Source organism: Semicossyphus pulcher, unplaced genomic scaffold (genome assembly GCF_022749685.1).
Source record: "Semicossyphus pulcher isolate SPU_LCO1_2020_fin unplaced genomic scaffold, fSemPul1.0.p SCAF_11, whole genome shotgun sequence".
Taxonomy (NCBI): Eukaryota; Metazoa; Chordata; class Actinopteri; order Labriformes; family Labridae; genus Semicossyphus; species Semicossyphus pulcher.
This window is the reverse complement of record NW_027211615.1, coordinates 2587501-2592500: the sequence shown is the minus strand read 5'-3', so window position 1 is coordinate 2592500 and position 5000 is coordinate 2587501. Positions and strand designations below refer to the sequence as shown.

Genomic DNA, 5000 nt, shown 5'->3' with positions numbered 1-5000 from the left:
GAAGAGATTAAAAAGTGCCCAAATGCATTTTTAAAAGGCCCGATTGAACACACAACTGTCGCTTACGGCCATACCACCCTGAACACGCCCGATCTCGTCTGATCTCGGAAGCTAAGCAGGGTCAGGCCTGGTTAGTACTTGGATGGGAGACCGCCTGGGAATACCAGGTGCTGTAAGCTTTTTCATTTTTCTGTGATGGACAGGAGAGGTACTGATGCTGCAGGCCTTGAAAAAGTTTGATCAGACACTCATGTGCAAGAATGCATTGAATTCATCATAGAAAAAAACCATGACAAAATCTTTGACGAAAACTATAAACAACGTTAAAAATACAGCCACATTCTTGCTGCACCATGCCACGTCTTTAAAAGGCCCGATTGAACACACAACTGTCGCTTACGGCCATACCACCCTGAACACGCCCGATCTCGTCCGATCTCGGAAGCTAAGCAGGGTCGGGCCTGGTTAGTACTTGGATGGGAGACCGCCTGGGAATACCAGGTGCTGTAAGCTTTTTCATTTTTCTGTGATGGACAGGAGAGGTGCTGATGCTGCAGGCCTTGAAAAAGTTGGATCAGACACTCATGTGCAAGAATGCATTGAATTCATCCTAGAAAAAAAACACAGTAACATATGAAGAGATTAAAAAGTGCCCAAATGCATTTTTAAAAGGCCCGATTGAACACTCAACTGTCGCTTACGGCCATACCACCCTGAACACGCCCGATCTCGTCCGATCTCGGAAGCTAAGCAGGGTCGGGCCTGGTTAGTACTTGGATGGGAGACCGCCTGGGAATACCAGGTGCTGTAAGCTTTTTCATTTTTCTGTGATGGACAGGAGAGGTGCTGATGCTGCAGGCCTTGAAAAAGTTGGATCAGACACTCATGTGCAAGAATGCATTGAATTCTTCCTAGAAAAAAAACACAGTAACATATGAAGAGATTAAAAAGTGCCCAAATGCATTTTTAAAAGGCCCGATTGAACACACAACTGTCGCTTACGGCCATACCACCCTGAACATGCCCGATCTCGTCCGATCTCGGAAGCTAAGCAGGGTCGGGCCTGGTTAGTACTTGGATGGGAGACCGCCTGGGAATACCAGGTGCTGTAAGCTTTTTCATTTTTCTGTGATGGACAGGAGAGGAGCTGATGCTGCAGGCCTTGAAAAAGTTTGATCAGACACTCATGTGCAAGAATGCATTGAATTCATCCTAGTAAAAAAACACAGTAACATATGAAGAGATTAAAAAGTGCCCAAATGCATTTTTAAAAGGCCCGATTGAACACACAACTGTCGCTTACGGCCATACCACCCTGAACACGCCCGATCTCGTCCGATCTCGGAAGCTAAGCAGGGTCGGGCCTGGTTAGTACTTGGATGGGAGACCGCCTGGGAATACCAGGTGCTGTAAGCTTTTTCATTTTTCTGTGATGGACAGGAGAGGTACTGATGCTGCAGGCCTTGAAAAAGTTTGATCAGACACTCATGTGCAAGAATGCATTGAATTCATCCTAGAAAAAAAACTCAGTAACATATGAAGAGATTAAAAAGTGCCCAAATGCATTTTTAAAAGGCCCGATTGAACACACAACTGTCGCTTACGGCCATACCACCCTGAACACGCCCGATCTCGTCCGATCTCGGAAGCTAAGCAGGGTCAGGCCTGGTTAGTACTTGGATGGGAGACCGCCTGGGAATACCAGGTGCTGTAAGCTTTTTCATTTTTCTGTGATGGACAGGAGAGGTACTGATGCTGCAGGCCTTGAAAAAGTTTGATCAGACACTCATGTGCAAGAATGCATTGAATTCATCATAGAAAAAAACCATGACAAAATCTTTGACGAAAACTATAAACAACGTTAAAAATACAGCCACATTCTTGCTGCACCATGCCACGTCTTTAAAAGGCCCGATTGAACACACAACTGTCGCTTACGGCCATACCACCCTGAACACGCCCGATCTCGTCCGATCTCGGAAGCTAAGCAGGGTCGGGCCTGGTTAGTACTTGGATGGGAGACCGCCTGGGAATAACAGGTGCTGTAAGCTTTTTCATTTTTCTGTGATGGACAGGAGAGGTGCTGATGCTGCAGGCCTTGAAAAAGTTGGATCAGACACTCATGTGCAAGAATGCATTGAATTCATCCTAGAAAAAAAACACAGTAACATATGAAGAGATTAAAAAGTGCCCAAATGCATTCTTAAAAGGCCCGATTGAACACACAACTGTCGCTTACGGCCATACCACCCTGAACACGCCCGATCTCGTCCGATTTCGGAAGCTAAGCAGGGTCGGGCCTGGTTAGTACTTGGATGGGAGACCGCCTGGGAATACCAGGTGCTGTAAGCTTTTTCATTTTTCTGTGATGGACAGGAGAGGTGCTGATGCTGCAGGCCTTGAAAAAGTTTGATCAGACACTCATGTGCAAGAATGCATTGAATTCATCCTAGAAAAAAACACAGTAACATATGAAGAGATTAAAATGTGCCCAAATGCATTTTTAAAAGGCCCGATTGAACACACAACTGTCGCTTACGGCCATACCACCCTGAACACGCCCGATATCGTCCGATCTCGGAAGCTAAGCAGGGTCGGGCCTGGTTAGTACTTGGATGGGAGACCGCCTGGGAATACCAGGTGCTGTAAGCTTTTTCATTTTTCTGTGATGGACAGGAGAGGTGCTGATGCTGCAGGCCTTGAAAAAGTTTGATCAGACACTCATGTGCAAGAATGCATTGAATTCATCATAGAAAAAAACCACAGAAACATATGAAGAGATTAAAAAGTGCCCAAATGCATTTTTAAAAGGCCCGATTGAACACACAACTGTCGCTTACGGCCATACCACCCTGAACACGCCCGATCTCATCCGATCTCGGAAGCTAAGCAGGGTCGGGCCTGGTTAGTACTTGGATGGGAGACCGCCTGGGAATACCAGGTGCTGTAAGCTTTTTCATTTTTCTGTGATGGACAGGAGAGGTGCTGATGCTGCAGGCCTTGAAAAAGTTGGATCAGACACTCATGTGCAAGAATGCATTGAATTCATCCTAGAAAAAAAACACAGTAACATATGAAGAGATTAAAAAGTGCCCAAATGCATTTTTAAAAGGCCCGATTGAACACACAACTGTCGCTTACGGCCATACCACCCTGAACACGCCCGATCTCGTCCGATCTCGGAAGCTAAGCAGGGTCGGGCCTGGTTAGTACTTGGATGGGAGACCGCCTGGGAATACCAGGTGCTGTAAGCTTTTTCATTTTTCTGTGATGGACAGGAGAGGTGCTGATGCTGCGGGCCTTGAAAAAGTTTGATCAGACAATCATGTGCAAGAATGCATTGAATTCATCCTAGAAAAAAAACACAGTGACATATGAAGAGATTAAAAAGTGCCCAAATGCATTTTTAAAAGGCCCGATTGAACACACAACTGTCGCTTACGGCCATACCACCCTGAACACGCCCGATCTCGTCCGATCTCGGAAGCTAAGCAGGGTCGGGCCTGGTTGGTACTTGGATGGGAGACCGCCTGGGAATACCAGGTGCTGTAAGCTTTTTCATTTTTCTGTGATGGACAGGAGAGGTGCTGATGCTGCAGGCCTTGAAAAAGTTTGATCAGACACTCATGTGCAAGAATGCATTGAATTCATCCTAGAAAAAAAACACAGTAACATATGAAGAGATTAAAAAGTGCCCAAATGCATTTTTAAAAGGCCCGATTGAACACGCAACTGTCGCTTACGGCCATACCACCCTGAACACGCCCGATCTCGTCCGATCTCGGAAGCTAAGCAGGGTCGGGCCTGGTTAGTACTTGGATGGGAGACCGCCTGGGAATACCAGGTGCTGTAAGCTTTTTCATTTTTCTGTGATGGACAGGAGAGGTGCTGATGCTGCAGGCCTTGAAAAAGTTTGATCAGACACTCATGTGCAAGAATGCATTGAATTCATCCTAGAAAAAAAACACAGTAACATATGAAGAGATTAAAAAGTGCCCAAATGCATTTTTAAAAGGCCCGATTGAACACACAACTGTCGCTTACGGCCATACCACCCTGAACACGCCCGATCTCGTCCGATCTCGGAAGCTAAGCAGGGTCGGGCCTGGTTAGTACTTGGATGGGAGACCGCCTGGGAATACCAGGTGCTGTAAGCTTTTTCATTTTTCTGTGATGGACAGGAGAGGTGCTGATGCTGCAGGCCTTGAAAAAGTTTGATCAGACACTCATGTGCAAGAATGCATTGAATTCATCCTAGAAAAAAAACACAGTAACATATGAAGAGATTAAAAAGTGCCCAAATGCATTTTTAAAAGGCCCGATTGAACACACAACTTTACGGCCATACCACCCTGAACACGCCCGATCTCGTCCGATCTCGGAAGCTAAGCAGGGTCGGGCCTGGTTAGTACTTGGATGGAAGACCGCCTGGGAATACCAGGTGCTGTAAGCTTTTTCATTTTTCTGTGATGGACAGGAGAGGTGCTGATGCTGCAGGCCTTGAAAAAGTTTGATCAGACACTCATGTGCAAGAATGCATTGAATTCATCCTAGAAAAAAACCATGACAAAATCTTTGACGAAAACTATAAACAACGTTAAAAATACAGCCAAATTCAAGAATGTGGTGGGGCAGATGCCCCATCACATTCTTGCTGCACCATGCCACGTCTTTAAAAGGCCCGATTGAACACACAACTGTCGCTTACGACCATACCACCCTGAACACGCCCGATCTCGTCCGATCTCGGAAGCTAAGCAGGGTCGGGCCTGGTTAGTACTTGGATGGGAGACCGCCTGGGAATACCAGGTGCTGTAAGCTTTTTCATTTTTCTGTGATGGACAGGAGAGGTGCTGATGCTGCAGGCCTTGAAAAAGTTTGATCAGACACTCATGTGCAAGAATGCATTGAATTCATCCTAGAAAAAAAACACAGTAACATATGAAGAGATTAAAAAGTGCCCAAATGCATTTTTAAAAGGCCCGATTGAACATACAACT

General features: G+C 46.0%; 16 non-coding genes across 16 annotated transcripts; all 16 read left to right on the top strand.

Annotated features, from left to right (window-relative positions):
* The first annotated feature begins 60 nt into the window (after positions 1 to 60).
* On the top strand, positions 61 to 179 carry LOC138587076 (5S ribosomal RNA). The gene has a single exon (XR_011307121.1). It is a non-coding gene; the product is annotated as a 5S ribosomal RNA (ribosomal RNA).
* Positions 180 to 394: 215 nt separating this feature from the next.
* On the top strand, positions 395 to 513 carry LOC138586720 (5S ribosomal RNA). Its single transcript, XR_011306783.1, has one exon. It is a non-coding gene; the product is annotated as a 5S ribosomal RNA (ribosomal RNA).
* A 182-nt stretch (positions 514 to 695) lies between these two features.
* On the top strand, positions 696 to 814 carry LOC138586709 (5S ribosomal RNA). Its single transcript, XR_011306772.1, has one exon. It is a non-coding gene; the product is annotated as a 5S ribosomal RNA (ribosomal RNA).
* Positions 815 to 996: 182 nt separating this feature from the next.
* LOC138586477 (5S ribosomal RNA) lies at positions 997 to 1115 on the top strand. Its single transcript, XR_011306552.1, has one exon. It is a non-coding gene; the product is annotated as a 5S ribosomal RNA (ribosomal RNA).
* A 182-nt stretch (positions 1116 to 1297) lies between these two features.
* Positions 1298 to 1416, top strand: LOC138586696 (5S ribosomal RNA). Its single transcript, XR_011306760.1, has one exon. It is a non-coding gene; the product is annotated as a 5S ribosomal RNA (ribosomal RNA).
* Positions 1417 to 1598: 182 nt separating this feature from the next.
* LOC138586939 (5S ribosomal RNA) lies at positions 1599 to 1717 on the top strand. Its single transcript, XR_011306991.1, has one exon. It is a non-coding gene; the product is annotated as a 5S ribosomal RNA (ribosomal RNA).
* Positions 1718 to 1932: 215 nt separating this feature from the next.
* Positions 1933 to 2051, top strand: LOC138586610 (5S ribosomal RNA). The gene has a single exon (XR_011306676.1). It is a non-coding gene; the product is annotated as a 5S ribosomal RNA (ribosomal RNA).
* A 182-nt stretch (positions 2052 to 2233) lies between these two features.
* Positions 2234 to 2352, top strand: LOC138586810 (5S ribosomal RNA). The gene has a single exon (XR_011306870.1). It is a non-coding gene; the product is annotated as a 5S ribosomal RNA (ribosomal RNA).
* Positions 2353 to 2533: 181 nt separating this feature from the next.
* Positions 2534 to 2652, top strand: LOC138587162 (5S ribosomal RNA). The gene has a single exon (XR_011307203.1). It is a non-coding gene; the product is annotated as a 5S ribosomal RNA (ribosomal RNA).
* A 182-nt stretch (positions 2653 to 2834) lies between these two features.
* Positions 2835 to 2953, top strand: LOC138586702 (5S ribosomal RNA). Its single transcript, XR_011306766.1, has one exon. It is a non-coding gene; the product is annotated as a 5S ribosomal RNA (ribosomal RNA).
* A 182-nt stretch (positions 2954 to 3135) lies between these two features.
* Positions 3136 to 3254, top strand: LOC138586685 (5S ribosomal RNA). The gene has a single exon (XR_011306749.1). It is a non-coding gene; the product is annotated as a 5S ribosomal RNA (ribosomal RNA).
* Positions 3255 to 3436: 182 nt separating this feature from the next.
* Positions 3437 to 3555, top strand: LOC138586633 (5S ribosomal RNA). The gene has a single exon (XR_011306699.1). It is a non-coding gene; the product is annotated as a 5S ribosomal RNA (ribosomal RNA).
* Positions 3556 to 3737: 182 nt separating this feature from the next.
* LOC138586674 (5S ribosomal RNA) lies at positions 3738 to 3856 on the top strand. The gene has a single exon (XR_011306738.1). It is a non-coding gene; the product is annotated as a 5S ribosomal RNA (ribosomal RNA).
* Positions 3857 to 4038: 182 nt separating this feature from the next.
* LOC138586662 (5S ribosomal RNA) lies at positions 4039 to 4157 on the top strand. Its single transcript, XR_011306727.1, has one exon. It is a non-coding gene; the product is annotated as a 5S ribosomal RNA (ribosomal RNA).
* A 177-nt stretch (positions 4158 to 4334) lies between these two features.
* Positions 4335 to 4453, top strand: LOC138587256 (5S ribosomal RNA). The gene has a single exon (XR_011307292.1). It is a non-coding gene; the product is annotated as a 5S ribosomal RNA (ribosomal RNA).
* Positions 4454 to 4702: 249 nt separating this feature from the next.
* Positions 4703 to 4821, top strand: LOC138586808 (5S ribosomal RNA). The gene has a single exon (XR_011306868.1). It is a non-coding gene; the product is annotated as a 5S ribosomal RNA (ribosomal RNA).
* The last annotated feature ends 179 nt before the right edge of the window (positions 4822 to 5000 follow it).